At 36.7% G+C, this 15,978-nt stretch overlaps 1 protein-coding gene across 3 annotated transcripts in view; it reads left to right on the top strand.

The window, feature by feature from the left end:
• Positions 1–15,978, top strand: part of LOC139950591 (ADP-sugar pyrophosphatase-like) — a 59,819-nt gene that overhangs the window by 16,955 nt on the left and 26,886 nt on the right. The window contains exon 11 of one of the 3 annotated variants that reach the window (XM_071949370.1): positions 6,582–6,599. The exons of 1 other annotated variant lie outside the window; for it this stretch is intronic. The gene's annotated coding sequence lies outside the window, so the exon portion shown is untranslated. Of the gene's footprint in view, positions 1–7; positions 986–6,581; positions 6,600–15,978 lie in introns of those variants that run through there. One more of the 3 variants, XM_071949362.1, reaches the window with a different exon arrangement.

The raw sequence follows: 15,978 nt of genomic DNA, 5'->3' as shown, positions 1-15,978 counted from the left end.
TATCTAGGTGCAGTACTTCATAGTCTTGTGTTGTGACGTCATTCATAACATACTAGTCTCCATCTGGACCATAACATCGGCAGACCCCTGTCGCTATTGCCTCCGTTTTAAAGCAAAACCCTGGATTAGGCTGTGGGTTTAATGAAAGCCGAGTCTACCTTTCTAGAGCATCATGAAGAAATATTATGAAGTGATGCACACATATGTGAATGTACTTTCATTAACTCGGATACTTTTAAGTTTTATATAAACAAATCATAAATGACATTAAGTGGTATTCGCGTTAAACGTATTCAATGAAGCTGCGTCTGCCTTATTAAAGCCACGTGCAGAAAGAGCAGACGCTGTAAATTTGCGGTTTAACGCAAGCCGGCGAAGCCGAATGGCTGTAGTATCGGAAATCCAATTTTACAAGATAATTCGACACGTAAAATGGCGCGCATACTACCTGTAAAGTGATATTGTCATTAGGAACGGTTTGTTTCACGTGTATTTGTTCGAGCGAAGAAACGACGTGTTAGACGGTATAAACATTCGTGGACCTCATATTTGTTGAGAATTATAAATTGATTTTGCTTTTTGATATTATGTAGTCGTGTAGTTGTTTTATGCATAGGTTTCACAGAAAATCTTCTTTCTCGTTTTAGACTTCTACGGCAGTGTATTTTCGGCCACTAAATGTCTAATGAGAACTTCATTCGTGATGTACAGTATATAGGCAGCTACAACCATATTGTGTTAGGAAAAGTTCATCCAACGTAAACTAAAAGCCTCTAGTTTTTGATAGATACCAACCAGTAAGGAGTGCTATATTTGGCTTGCTTTCTGAAGATTGCATTCCTTCAATTGTTTTGCTTTCCAAAAGACGTATATGAAATGATGGTATATTGGTGTGTTCCTGTAAATGTACTTTCACTACTACTATTTTAAATTTTAAAACAATCGACATTAGGTGGTATATAGTTATAAACGTATTCAGAGAAGTAAGTATACATAATAAACTCGTACATTATTACCATTGACTCTCAAAATCTATTGAGATTTTCCACTGTGAAAATTTAGTCACAAGAGGGTTTAACCAATAACATTCCCACCTGGTATATTTTATTTCAAATAGTTTATGTTGCGCCAGTTCAAAATCTGGAGATTTTCCACTGTAAAAATGAGTCCAATATTAACATTCCCACCTGGTATATTTTATTTCAAACAGTTTATGTTGCGCCAGTTCCCTTTATAAACGAGTGCAGGTACTCGAGCTCCGAACAGATGATAGAACATGACTTTGAAAAACACCCAAAATGCACTCGTTAAATATGGTGTTTACAGTTTTAATTGATAGCTTTGAGTTTGGCCATTTGATGTTTGCAGCCATCTCTTTGCTCTGTGCTGTGTTTACCACGATGCTCATCTCAACCATCCATTGCCTTCAGAGTTATGGCCACATGAATCCATCCTACACATCCACATCTTCATCTTACGACGTTCTCTGTCCAAAGTCCACCTTTTGATCTTTTCCTTTTCCTGTTATTATCCTTTCCACCATCCGGCACAGCCAAGTCCGTACTTAATGTACACATTGCCTTCCTATTGGGCGCCTTGGGCTATAGAAGTGTTTGTTTTGAAACGAATAGGGATGTACATACTTCATCAACCACTGTGCACATCTCAACTATCCATAATATATACTTCTACAAAAAAGATTTGCACACTATCCTCTCAAGGATAGTGTAAGGAAAAACCATACAGTTTTGAGGGATATATTTGTGTGAATCATTCTTGTTCTATATGGGGTTTGAGGTAGTAGGTGAGGTATCAATAATATGAAGATTTTATTTGCGGTAACGTGAACTAACAAGGTCAGCCACAACATTACAGACGGTGATATTCAAGAAGGAAACACCATACAGTTCTGAGGGATATATTTGTGTGAATCATTCTTGTGCTATATGGGGTTTGAGGCAGTAGGTCAGGTATCAATAACATGAACATTTTATTTGCTGTAACACCGTGCCAGGAAGATTATGTTATTTTGAGAACTTGTCTTGCTTTATATTTTACTACCGTAGAGTAGATTTTTGGAATTCGGGAGACTTCTCTGTTCTGGAAAGAACTCTCCTTTTTAACTACACTACTCATGGGTGTAATAGCGGCCGGGACTACTACTTTAGCTTAGTGGATCGTTATAAACATCACCGCGGAGTGAGTTCTTGATTGGTCTCAACGTTTCGACTATGCTTTCTCTATAGTCATCGCCATGTAATGAGAGTGACGATACTATTCTACTTTTTAACATGCATCTTTGTAACTATCGTCTCCAGAAGGTACCGCATATGAGAGCTCTATTAGGTGTATGATGAAGTGATTACATCGTCCCAACGAATAATGTTTAATTAGTGGTAAAACAAATTACAACCCATCAAAACCGTTTGATCACTGTGCCAATCCCAGCAGCCCAAAGCGATACGCCTTAAAGGAACATGACATAATTTGTTAGAAGAACAAAACACGTTTAAGATCACAGATTTACATATTAATTACAAGGTCTAATGATGATGATTAGAAAACATGCCCGAAATGTTTATGTCTGAAATGTCATATTTTATGATAAATAAATAAAAACGTATTTCCCGTTTGGTGTTTATCGCTCATTTAGCGTTCCATTCATTTGTCTTTAAATCGATGTCATGCTAAATGTTTAATTGGTTTTTCACTGTTTTCTCGGAACCAGATACGCCGATCGATCTCAAAATTCTACAGAATTGTCAGTTTATGTATATGGTGGATTTTATATTATAAGTGCATATACATTGTGTTTGGTTAGCAATACCAACTCTTATTTGAATTTTAATAGTCAGTTCCTTTTAAGGAGAACTAACAATGAATTTAACAGTCCTTACCGCGGATGAAAAGCGTTTATTTCCCCCATACCTCATTTTATTGTTTACAATGTCATCCCTTGACAATTGATTTGCTGACAGTAAAGTTGTTCTTGCCGACAACAACCCACCTAATTATACCGTCACGGTGCCTTTTGTTCCATGGATTGCGCTCATTTAATGATGAATTAACCCTTTCATCATGGCGACCCTGAAGAAAAAACTGCCTTAGAAATCATAACAGTGTGATAAATTAACGTCAAGGTGAAACCCTCATATAGCATTTTGCTCGTTGTGTATTAATTATCAGCTGATGAGAAAGTCTGCATCAAACGAAGTAGCTTTGACCGAGAGCCAATTATTGTTACATGTGTAGCTGCAGACTTTATTACTTCCGATTTTCAAGTTAAGCTGTTGTTCGTGATATGTATAACGAAAAGGAATGAATTTGTACACACAACAAATTATAACTACAAGGTATCTTTTGAACCATGACTAACTGTGTACACTGTGTACACTTCTAAACACTTTGGGTCACACTTTCGTGAGTCCCAGGGGACTTTACCCGTTTCTGGGTCAGTGTGGCCCAAATATGTCAAAATTACCCAGAGATGGGTCAAACTAACTGCAGAATCCAAGTTTATATCCCATGGGTTGTATATATAGAGGCTGGGGGTCAGCCTGACTCTGAACTGGTCTGGCTCCTTTAGCTTTGGTCAGAGCAGGAGCAAGAGAATAAAGAAAAACCAATTATTTTAGGAAGCAGGCACTTTGACTTTTAGCGTATTCATCTCCACCCATGTTGTTTGCATGCAGCAAATTAGAGAAGAAGAGAAAGAAATAAGACAAGTAATAATAATGAGACATATAAATGGAAATTGTGGATTAGGCATACATTGACGTTTTTGCCAAATTGCTTTCTACATCATGCCCCAATGGACCCTATACATTTCCCTTAATTTGTATTTTATCCATAAGAGGAATTCGTTACATGGATAAAACGTGAAACGTATTAAATAGAGTATCTCTTCCTCAGTCGCGAAGTCAGAGAATGCAAAAACAGTAGTTTAATAATGGGGATGTTCTGTCCAAACTGACCATTGTGGTTTTTATGCAGATACATAGATAATATATTAAAATACAAGGTGGTCTGCAGAGGAGTGTCATTATTTTGAAAATCAGGCTTCCACATATCATGTATTTTTTTAATGCATAATTTTACTCTGTCAGTGAGTTATTTTTTGTTATTTTGTACCATTAATACAAATATTTTGCCGCTGGCCCGAATTTGGTTCTGAACTTGTGCAAACGCCCAAGTGAAAGGCAAGAGCACGTTTGAATTCACGAAGCTGAAGTGAGCCTAGATTACTCTATGTATTGCGTATTTTGTTAATGTTTTCAGCTACAATGAAAGTCACGTTAAGTTTCAGGTCATGTGCAACGGTATCCTAAGTTGGATCATTCCAAACGTCTTATAGGGGGTGTCAATCAACAGGGGTCAGTGATGCGGTTAGGAGGGGCAGAACAAATTTCTTTTCATTGCATTCGTTTTCTGCACCCTTACTATATAAAAAAAAATGGTATGCCAATATTGTCAATGGTAGATCCAAGTTATATACAACTGAATTAATTACTTAACTAACAGACAAATGGGCTCAAGCCTAAATTAACCCAGTTAATACCTGGACATGCTAACAACAAGCTTGTATAATCACCTGCAACAGTGGACAACCTATTGTCACTCCTTTGTGAATCCCGTTCCCATTGTTTTTGTACACGTTTTTCAACCGTGGAGCTTTGTTGTTACAAGTCCCCGGTTTGAATGTGTATATAAACAAAAAATCGTTGACCAACTGCAAAACTAACCCCTTGACCTATGGAAAATGCATGGGCGGACAACAGATAACCACGAGGGCATTGCAACCAAACAGATCCCTCGCTGCAGTTTAATATAATTGTGTATTGGTTTGCACTTACCCATGGGGGAACTAACCGGAGGCAAATTAAATGAAAAATACATTTTTTAAATCAAGTCTTATAAATTGCCATTGTACTCTTTGAACGGAGATTGACAAAGGCGAATGAAAAAAATAATTTTCGCTGTGGTTCATTCGATCTTGAGATCGATGTGATTCATAGATTGATGTAAACCTCAAGGGGAATCAGTTGTTCTTTTGATTTTGTTCAACCCCTAAAATCTCTCCGTTTTCCAGACTTAAAATGCCAGTACATTGATTTCAAAATTTCTTTTCATTACATTCGTTTTCAAATTATGTCATTGCATTTGTTTCCAGATGTCATCCTATCCTGGCATTCTAAACTTCATAGCTTAAGGCTGTTTTTAGACTTCTGTCATTACATAAACATTGTTTCACAGACTTGTGTCTAATTGCATTGTTTTCCAGACTTCAAGTCAATGCATTATCTTCCAGACTTCATGTCAATGCATTGTTTTCCAGACTTCGTGTCAATGCATTGTTTTCCAGACTTCATGTCAATGCATTGTATTCCAGACTTCATGTTAATACATTGTTTTCCAGACTTCTTATCAATGCTTTGTTTTCAAGCCTTCTGTCATGTTAATGCATTGTTTATCTGACCTATTGTCAATGCATTGTTTACCAGACTTCTTATCAATGCATTGTTTTCCAGACTTCTTATCAATACACTGTTTTCCAAACTTCATGTCATTGTATTGTTTTCAAGACTTCACCTTAAATTGTTTTCCAGATCCCAAGTCATTGCATAAAGCTGTTTTCAGACTTGAATAACAATCCTGTATAAATGCTGGTTTGAATTTCCCACTCTGTTAGTTTTCCCGGTGTCTTTGTCTCTCCCTCTCAGTGAGAGCACACAAAACACCGAGCCATCGTCACTAAATTTGTTAAAGAGTACAAATCCAGTTAACATAATTGGAGAACGCTTTGCAGCTGATCCTCAATTTAGATCCACAGTAATAAATCCACAAGAGTTAGACATCGAAAACATTTAACCATGGATAGTTTCCAATAACTCAATTTGTTTCATAACTTACACAATTGTACACGTTATATATTGTAAGGATGAAACTATTATCAACACTACATGCACACCGATGGAATGCTATTTCCAGGCAAGACTAGCTGCTGCACTCTAAAAGGTCTTCATAATTGCTACTGTCACTCTCACTTAAAGGGAGGACACCCCCCCCCCCCACACGCACCCCTATACAAACATGCTAGAAAGAAAATCAGTCTGACAGGCATATTATATCCTTCTCTAGTTTGATTTCCAAATGTTTGTGCTCTTGGAAAAAAAACCTTGTTGCACAACTATGTGTGCTTTCAGATGATAATAAAATGCTTCAGGTCTCTTATTATTTGAGTGAGAAGTACCTCTTTCTTTAAGGGTCTATGTACTTTTTCCTTACACAAAACACAATGTCCGCAGATTTACATTTAACTTACACAGTTTGAAGATTATGATAGTACAAAGCTTCCCTTGAAATTGTACTTACTGAGGTGCTGTAGCTTTTGAGAAATGAGTAAAACGAATAATTGTCGTCTCGGTTTAAGCATGTTAAAACGTATTAACCAATTATTATATGATGATGGTATAATAAAATCATAACTGGTTAATGGGATTTTTCTTTCTAAATTAATTTTTCGTCATACTGAAACCAATATTATTTTGTTATCTGTTTCATTCATTTCTCAAAAACTACAGAACCTCAGTTAGTAATATTTGAAGGGAAGCTTGCCACTATCATTATCTTCAAACCCTGTAAGTTTAATGTAAATCTGTCAACATTTTGAAAAAGTACCCAAATCCTTTAAGCATTTTTTTGAAAGAGGAAGTCGTTTTCACAATGTGTTTGTTTGTTTTACTATCAAAGCTCCCAAGTAAGTTTTTTATGCTAAGAATTATTTGAGTAATTACCAATAGTGTGCGAGTTGGGTCCATTGCAGCCCACCGTTGTTCTTACAGAACCCAAACTAATGTTTTCCCTGGCCTGAACAGACTTTCTAAAAACCTCAGTAAAGGGTTGGGTCCATTTCGGCGTATAAGGGGCACCTGTCCCGTATGATAGGCCAACAAGTTCTGTTGTAAGATAAACTTTTTGTCACAGTTTTTTTTAGCTGTATAGGCGTGGTTTCTATCTTGTAAAATTTCAGTAACCAAATATCGTCATGATATAAGAAGTTTGTGTAATCGTTATAATTATTTAAAACAGCAAGGACAGGAAGTAACCATCCAATTTGCAAATTTGAACAGTTGTACTTAATTACATAATGCAATTTTGTCAAGGGGAGGTTATACATACCGCTAACGACCCTCATTTCAAATTAATGAATTTACATATTGCTCTGAAGGCTCCTTAAAGGCAAGGCAGTGGACACTATTGGTAATTACTCAAAATAATTCTTTAAAAACTTACTTGGTTACAAGTAATGGAGAGCTGTTGAAAAATAGGTAAAGCGACCAACATTAGCTAATTGTGTTATACATACACTATGAAAGTAGCCATTAACGCAATTAATATCCATGTTTTATCAAACTTTATGCTTCTCATGGCGATGGTTTTGTGCAAACCATTTCAAATATGAAGGACACCATCAACATCACTATTGTTTTTATTATAATTTGTAGTGAATAAATTATAGTTCACCATTTTAGTTATAGCAACCGCACATTAATCCCAGCAAAAACATATACTATATTAATTATTAAGTTGATTTAATCTCATAAAAAATGCACACCCCATGGAAACAAAAACATAGTTCTTGTGTTTCGGTATGGTATTCACTTTCGCCACAGTAGCTTCCGCTTCTACGGCCCCTAATGGGTTCCGTGCTACTCCCCAAGTGCTCCATCAGCCATTTGTCCTTGCCCAAACAACAATAACTTTATGTTTTTGAACGTCTTTACCCTTGACCTATGGTACTCGTCGGAATTGTTTTCCGTAAGCATTTTTTCCCCGGTAGTCAAAGTCATCCTCAAAAATTTCCTGATTTTTTTTTTTTAAAGGATTCCCTTTTTTGAATCAATTTAAAAAGAAAGAAATAAAAAAAGCATTTTTTTGATGACTGTACATTTAATTTGTATGCCGTAAGTTGAATCCTTCCATGTGAATCTTGTTTACCTTAAGAACAGATGTAAGACCACTCTTTGCGGCCCATTAATTGTAGTGATACAAATAATGATGAGGCAGGTCCGGCTATTTTCGTTGGGCAGAATCAACATGGCGGTTAATACATGAAGGTCTTGAGGGGTGCACCCAAAGCCCTTGTGACTGTAGTGTACGAAAGTGAAAGCCTGCAAGATAAAAAAAGGGTGCAGCCCAATAAACAAACTCACATAGCACAGTCCATAATGTTAACTGTTCAAAATACATACAAAAATACTGTGTCCGAGCGTCAATCGGCAATTGAACGAAGGCAGTTGCTTCGATGCCCCTACTAGCTGGTCATTGCATTGGTGCCCTTGAAATCCTTCTGTAGCATTTTGTAGTGTCCTCATAGGGTGCCCTTTGTGTACCAAGGAGGAAAATGCCTTGGTGGCATTGCCCTTACAAAAACGAAACATACTGGCTTGATGTAAAAGTATTATTTTTAATAATACGTAAATAAACTTATCATTAGTTAATCACAACGTGTACATGTCCTACCCACGCTTTCGGTCAGCCCCCACAACAATTTCCCCAATCATTTACACCAATCTCATTTCCTAATCCAATCTATGAAAGTGTAATGTAGTGAGGGGAATAATGAGAACGTCACCTCGATCCACGAAGCGAAAGTAGTATAGTCCCGGCCAATTTACTATTCCCCCGCTTACAGGTACGGTTCTTTTATCTTTTCAGAACTATAAGTCTTCCGAAGTCTGAAATCTAATCTGGCGCAGACCAGCAGTAGATAAAATAGAAAGACAAGCTCTTAAACAACAAATCTATATAGCAAAGTAGATATGTATATATGATTTGAGGCATTGCGTAGTGAGGTATCAATATATATATGGTTTGCGGTACCACCATGTGTGTATCTAACTTGCTCGTAGTCCATGTCTTAGAGCAAGCTATAGGCGAAACGTTGAGACCAAGAACTGACTCCGCGGTAGTACAGTTAACTACGGTAGCCAGAGTAGTAGTCACAGCCTATATACTATCCGCCCGGGTAACACTCAGTTAAACAGCACTGACAGTTCTTTTCAGAACTGAGAAGTCTCCCGAACACCCGAACAATCTTCTCCGCGGTAGTAGAATACAGAAAGACATGTGGTTCTCTATATACAAACTCTATCTGGCAAGAAGATACACATGGTGTTACAGCAAACCATATAAAGTATATAATTATGAATATACATTGGTCACTGATATTAACAAGTGTGTGGAGGAACCAAAAGCAATGACATCAAAACTAGCAATTGACTTTAAGGCTCAGTATTGATATCATATTCGCAGTTAAATTTGTGCATGATATGCATTAATATATATGTGCTTTCCACATTTACCATGTAATGACTGCTACTACTGATTATGGCGTGACCCGAATTCCCATTTTCAAAACGGGACACGTTCAAAATTTGACTATGGAGTTATGTCCAAAAGTGACGAAACAATTTTGTTCCCCATCGTTGTCTTTATCGTACATACATCATATCATTTATAATAGGTCTCTTTTTGATGGTCATGTTTGATTTGAATACTGTACACACATAGGCCTTTATCAAATCCATATTATTGTCAGTGAAGTTTCACCGGATTCACTCTATATTTACATAATTCTCTAATGTGTAGACATAGAGCTATCCTTGCCTATGTCTCTCTGGCGACTTGTAGTTTTTAATTAGTTTGATGAAGACAAGTGCAAACAGTCACCGGACATGTTGTATGCTTTTAGTCAATTCCACAATCCTGGCCTCGTTTCAGCAATGAGTTTGGGGAGCTGTGGTGCAGTCATTAATCAATGCACTCGGGCAGAGAGCCTTGAAAGTGACGAGGTTTACTTGCTTTAAGGAATGTGGCGAAATTATTTGTTTTTTGAAACACTATATATCGAGAGTTTGGCGATGTTCTTCATTTTTTTGCCAGGATTATATTCATGACATAAAGGTGGGAACACAACTCATTGTTATCAAAAATAAAACTGAAAAAGGGAGATGTTGAACCGAGGTAAAAGTAACTTCGACCACATGGTAAACATCGTGGTTTTTTTTACCCCCAGCTCAGAAACAACTTTATAACAAACAGGATATACGCACATTCAGAAACTTAAACCCCCGACCGGTTTCAGAAAAAAAAACTTTATTAGCCTATAGAAACGAACTGTTATTTAATTTTATTTGCTTTATAAAAAATATGATTAAGAAAACACTGAACGAGCGTTTAGTGTTTAAGTCATTGAGAACCCCCCTGGCAATAATTTGCATGTATTTAATGGACATGTGTAGGAAACACGTGTCTAGTAGATACAAACACAACAGAAGTGATCGACAAATGAAATTAACATGTACGTATCAACAACTAGCAATATCTCCAATAATTTCCAATTATCATATACATGAGTCTAGTTGAAGGGAAACATTATACAATTGGAATGTTGACTTAAAAGTAATAGACAAAACGCGGAACCGAAAACGGATGACAGCAATTAATAAATAACGAACTTATAATGAATAAGTATAATTATGTAAATACACTTCTATTTTTGAATTCGCTGGGCCGTTGGGGCGTAAGTTAGTAGTTATCTGATATGCAAGTGGTGCATGGAATGCTTTCTTATAACGCACATACCCCAACGTCAGAGAGCTCCCCCCCCCCCCCTAAACATAAAAAGTAGCTTGGCACAAAAAAGCTAGTTTTGCTTACTAATGCCTCTACAGTGTATTTGTGTAATGAAAATGGGTGTTTTGTAAATTGAACGTTAATTATGTTTTCAGCTGTGTGTTTTGTTGCAAATTGTTGTATTTAAGTTTGGAAAGACAGTCATTTTCAAGTTAACCTATTTACTTTAGTTTAACGAACCTACAATTAAAGGTGTACATTCGTAAAAATATTCTACACTTTCATCAATAGAGTGACGTCACAGAAGTAGTTTTATACATTTTATTGCCCTTTTCGAAAACGAGGACTATTTGGGCTCTTGCTGACAGTTGAAGCCCGCAAGGAAACCGCACATTTTCTAAATAACTGACACAACCATGAGCCCAACGCCTACCCAAGTCACGGCCTCGGTTTCGAAAAGGCCCATACTTACTAGTGAAAGGGATTCTTATAGCCAGGAACACATAATATAGTTTGCAGGGGTGTTTTAAAAAGAGGCATTGCAAGCACGAAGCAATTATGGTTTTGGGTTCAATTAATGCAATTTCAGAGAAAAGTTTTACCCCTTAAAATGTTTTTTACAGGAATTTTTTGAAAGGTTTTATGCGAAAAATTACGCACAAGTATAGTGTAAATAACATCGCTTGAGTTTTTGTGACCATTGCAACCAACATAATGATTAAACATCAGACAAAAAATATAGGGTGTGTCTAATCATGCCCCCACTATTACCAGTGTGGTTTGTGCGTATAAATATAAAGCCCCAATAGGCTTGTGTTAAAACCACCACGCAATAACATACGGTCACATGGTCTGTTATGAATCGGGCATGCAAACAAGTGCTCCAGGGTCGCTAGTAGCTGATGCTCGACCATCAAGTGTAGTCCGTGTTGATACGATAAGTGTACCTTGGCTTGCGTGCAACATCAAGTACACTGCTAAATATCATCGGCAGTGAACTCTCACCATATCACTTCAAGTTGCCGCGTGAGAAGTGTACCTTTATTCCGGGTATTCGTTTGTGAGAAGCTTAAGTTACTGTCTGAGTACAAAGACATGGACATTTATAGCTGAAGTACTTTTTTTTACAAGAGGTATGCGTAATGTACGGCGTTCGTAACATATGTGGATGTCGATTTTAAATAACTTCAATTTTACCACCGTCTTTTGCTCTACGTTGGGTCTTGCTCGTCCGTATTAATGCGTAAGTGACTGCTAATCTGGTTGAAGCGATAAGGTAAGGACAGAAGTCTCACGACTGTTTAAAGGCACCGGATACCTTACTTGGTGTATCTCAACATATGCATAAAAACATATCAAACCTGTGAAAATGTGAGCTTTGTGGGCCTCGAAGTTCCGCGAGAATAATGAAAGAAAATCACCCATGTTGCACATTTATTTGACGTGTGATCGATGCCCAATATAAGGCTTCATGCCTGACTTATGTTATTATTTAAGTAAGAAAATACCGCCTTCTCAAAAACTACGTTACTTCAGAGAGAGCCGTTTCTCACAATGTTTTACACTATCAACAGCTCTCCCTTGCCTGCTACCAAGTAAGCTTTTATGCAATTAATTTGGGTAATGATCAAAAGGGTCAACTTAAAGACAACTAAACAAAAATTCGTTTAAAAAAAAATCATCGTTCACATCCCTGTTTCGTGGAAGAGAGGTGCGATGCGATAGAGGGACCAAGTTAAATAAAGTGATTATGCAACAAAACCGGTGTTATTATTTTGTTTTTTAAAGGCAGTGGACACTATTGGTAATTGTCAAAGACTAGCCTTTGTAGTTGGTGTATCTCAACATATGCATAAAATAACAAACCTGTGAAAATTTGAGCTCAATCGGTCACCGAACTTGCGAGATAATATGAAAGAAAAAAACACCCTTGTCACACAAAATTGTGTGCGTTTAGATGGTTGATTTCGAGACCTCAAGTTCTAAATCTGAGGTCTCGAAATCAAATTCGTTGAAAATTACTTCTTTCTCGAAAACTATGGCACTTCAGAGGGAGCCGTTTCTCACAATGTTTTACACCATCAACCTCTCCCCATTACTCGCATTCAAGAAAGGTTTTATGCTAATAAATATTTTGAGTAATTACCAATAGTGTCCACTGCCTTTAACCGAATGTAAGAATTGCCTATCGGACACAAAGTTGTCACGACACAATGTGCCCGTCTGAATCTGCTCCCAGCGATTAATACTACTCTGCGCGTAATTAAATTGCTGACATAACATCTGTTTCTAATCTTATTAAAAAAATATTAAACCTTGTGCGTCTACGAAACGTAAAGCAACGGCAAAAATATATTTTGAGAACTTCGAAAACGTTTTATGTAGCAGTGCTCATCTGTGGCCATCTTGTTCACAAAGGTGTTTTGTATTTAAAGTACTTTAAGAAGTCGCAAAGCAATCGAAATGACTGTGTTATGAATTTGATACAAAACACATAGGCCACCTCCCTATTAAAATTGTTCTACGAAAACGTGACAAACGTAAATAATTCACTAGTGCGTTTGATCATGGTTGCGTATAATAGTATTGAAACTTTGATTAACTTTGATTGGCTGTAATTTTCCCGCTTCTTTCTAGATCCTTCTCTTAATCCCTTTCTCCTCTCTTTTTCTATAAATTGATATGTATTTGTACTTGTTTTATGCCTCTGAAGAAGGTCCGGTTTTGAATCGAAAGCTAAGGCCATCTACCCTACTCATTATATTATTGAAACTTTAATATAAATTGAAATAAAATTTCTCTTTCCCAGAACAACGATGGTTTTTGTAATTAAACTAATTAATTATCATTTATTTAGGTGCCTTTATGTACACAGCTTTTCCTTTGCATTGACTATGTGGCTAGCTTTTCTTTTGGTTCAATCTTTAAATGATAATCACAGCTCGCATTTTAAGAAATCTGAAGAGCCTCTCTGCTGCGTGAATATAGACATGACAGTATATCAACGGCAGTGGGACAGTCCGTATATGCTTTTAGCGTAAATTATACCCTGTCAATTAGTAAATCGAGAACAGACGAGCGTGTAATTGTGATAGATTGGCAAACATGGCGCTCAAATCATGTTCCGTCATCTTGGATTGGTCATGTTCGTTCAATTCCCATGCGGTTTACATGAAACAAGAAAGGGGGAAAACTTCTGATCGCTTTGGGAAGTAGACATCGGAGAAACCATTACTGTTGCCTGGTTACTGCTTGGTCTTTCAGTCTTTTATAAGCTTGAATTTGTTCAGAGTGAATGGCCCTTTATGTGATTTGGTAAGTCGACGGTGTCCTCAGTGTTGTGTACAAATTGTTAAAGGTTGGCGTAAGAGAAATGTAAGAAATCCGAAACAACTGATGGAAAAGGCTAGAAAGAAGCCTGATTGACGATGTGGTCGGAGGCAAAGACTATGTGCAGGGACCTAATAAAAAGCTATAGTTTTATGTAGCGAGGCTTACGACATAACAGCTTTGATCAGGGGTAAGGCACTGGACACGGTTGGTAAATTATCAAAATAATTGCTAGAATACAAAATTAGGGTAACAAGAAAGGGAGAGTTGTTGGTTGTGAGAAACGGCTCCATCTGAAGTAAAGTGGTTTTTAATAAAGAGGTAATTTCTCACTCAAATTATAAAGCACTTCAGGCCCGAAGCTTTTTGGGGCATGCAACAATGGTGTTTTTTCTTTCATTATTCTCTTGCATCTTTGATGACCAATTGAGTCAAAATTTTCACAGGTTTGTTGTTTTGTGCATATGTTGGAAAGCACTAAGTGAGAATACATGACTTTCACATTACCAAAGGTTTCCGGTGCATTTAAGTGCGCCGTTATAATTTCCTATCGGAGAAAATTAGCAAGACCTTCACGGCCTGTTTTAGTACATGGTTGCGCAATATACATCAATAACGATACACGCGGAAATATGATAATACATTTCTTTACTAGCTTTCTATTATTGGCTGAAACTATCAACAAAAAAAAAGAAATCGGTCAGTCTACATTAAGCCTTGACGAGCAATTGGAACAAAATGTTATAAATTGCAATTCGTAATTGCAAAGGCTCGACAATAGGCCTTATTACTCATTAAATTCATTTGAGAGATAATGAGAGATAATATTTAATACAAAATTGACAAAGAAGTCCACTCATTTTCCCAAAAGATTTGCAAATTTTCCAAAATTACCAAGATAAAATATTACAATTTTAATTATTATTATAATTTTTATATATAGAAAGGTCCATGTGAGGCCTACTCTTTAAGAAGTCAACTAAATTTCCCAAAAGATGATAATTGTTTTCACAATTTACAAAATAATATATTGAAATTCTTATTTTTTTTTCGAAAGGTCGACAATTTGGGCCTACTCCTCAAATTGAGAGATGATACAAATATGTCAGCGAATATTCTTAACAGATGGGCATAATTTAAATAAATGTTGAAAAACATCGCTGGATGTCACTTTCTACGAATCTCGGCACAAAAATGACGGGATGGCTTAAGGCTTATCACGAATCACGAGGAGAACGCAGTGAAAAAACAAACCGGTCGTTGTCAATCAGTGGTTTTATCATGCGGAATTATCCATCTGACATTCACGATGACATCATTTGGATTTTCATTTAGTTATTTATTACTCAGACAACGGTCGTTTCAGCCCTCTTATTTTCAAAGAACATGCTTGGCCTATCGGCTTAAAGGCAGTGAACACTATTGGTAATTACTCAAAATAATTAATAGCATAAAACCTCACTTGGTAAAGAGTAATGGGGTAGGGTTGATAGTATAAAACATTGTGAGAAACGGCTCCCTCTGAAGTAACATAGTTTTCGAGAAAGAAGTAATTTACAACGAATATGATTTCGAGACCTCAGAATTAGATTTTGAGGTCTCAAAATCAAGCATCTGAACGCACAACTTCGTGTGACAAGGGTGTATTTTCTTTCATTATTATCTCGCAACTTCGACGACTAATTGAGCTTATATTTTCACAGGTTTGTTATTTTATGCATATATTGAGATACACAAACTGGGTTGTCATGTTTGAGTAAAAAATCAATCAATTTGTCTGTTTTGATTTTCATTTGATATGCTTCATTTATGAAATAAGACTCTTCATCCCTTTTATTTTCAGAAAACAAACAAATACACAATATATGTTTCAGGAAATTGGGTTGTCATGCAATAGTTACACTTCGCATTGTTTGTGTCGTTGCACGTTCACAGACGCGAATTTTAATCGCGACAACTGAAACAACCAACAGTTAATTCAATACGGGGGTCTCTTTCCAGACGGAAAAT

This window comes from Asterias amurensis, chromosome 2 (assembly GCF_032118995.1).
Source record: "Asterias amurensis chromosome 2, ASM3211899v1".
In the NCBI taxonomy this organism is placed as follows: domain Eukaryota; kingdom Metazoa; phylum Echinodermata; class Asteroidea; order Forcipulatida; family Asteriidae; genus Asterias; species Asterias amurensis.
This window is presented reverse-complemented; position numbering and strand designations above follow the sequence as displayed.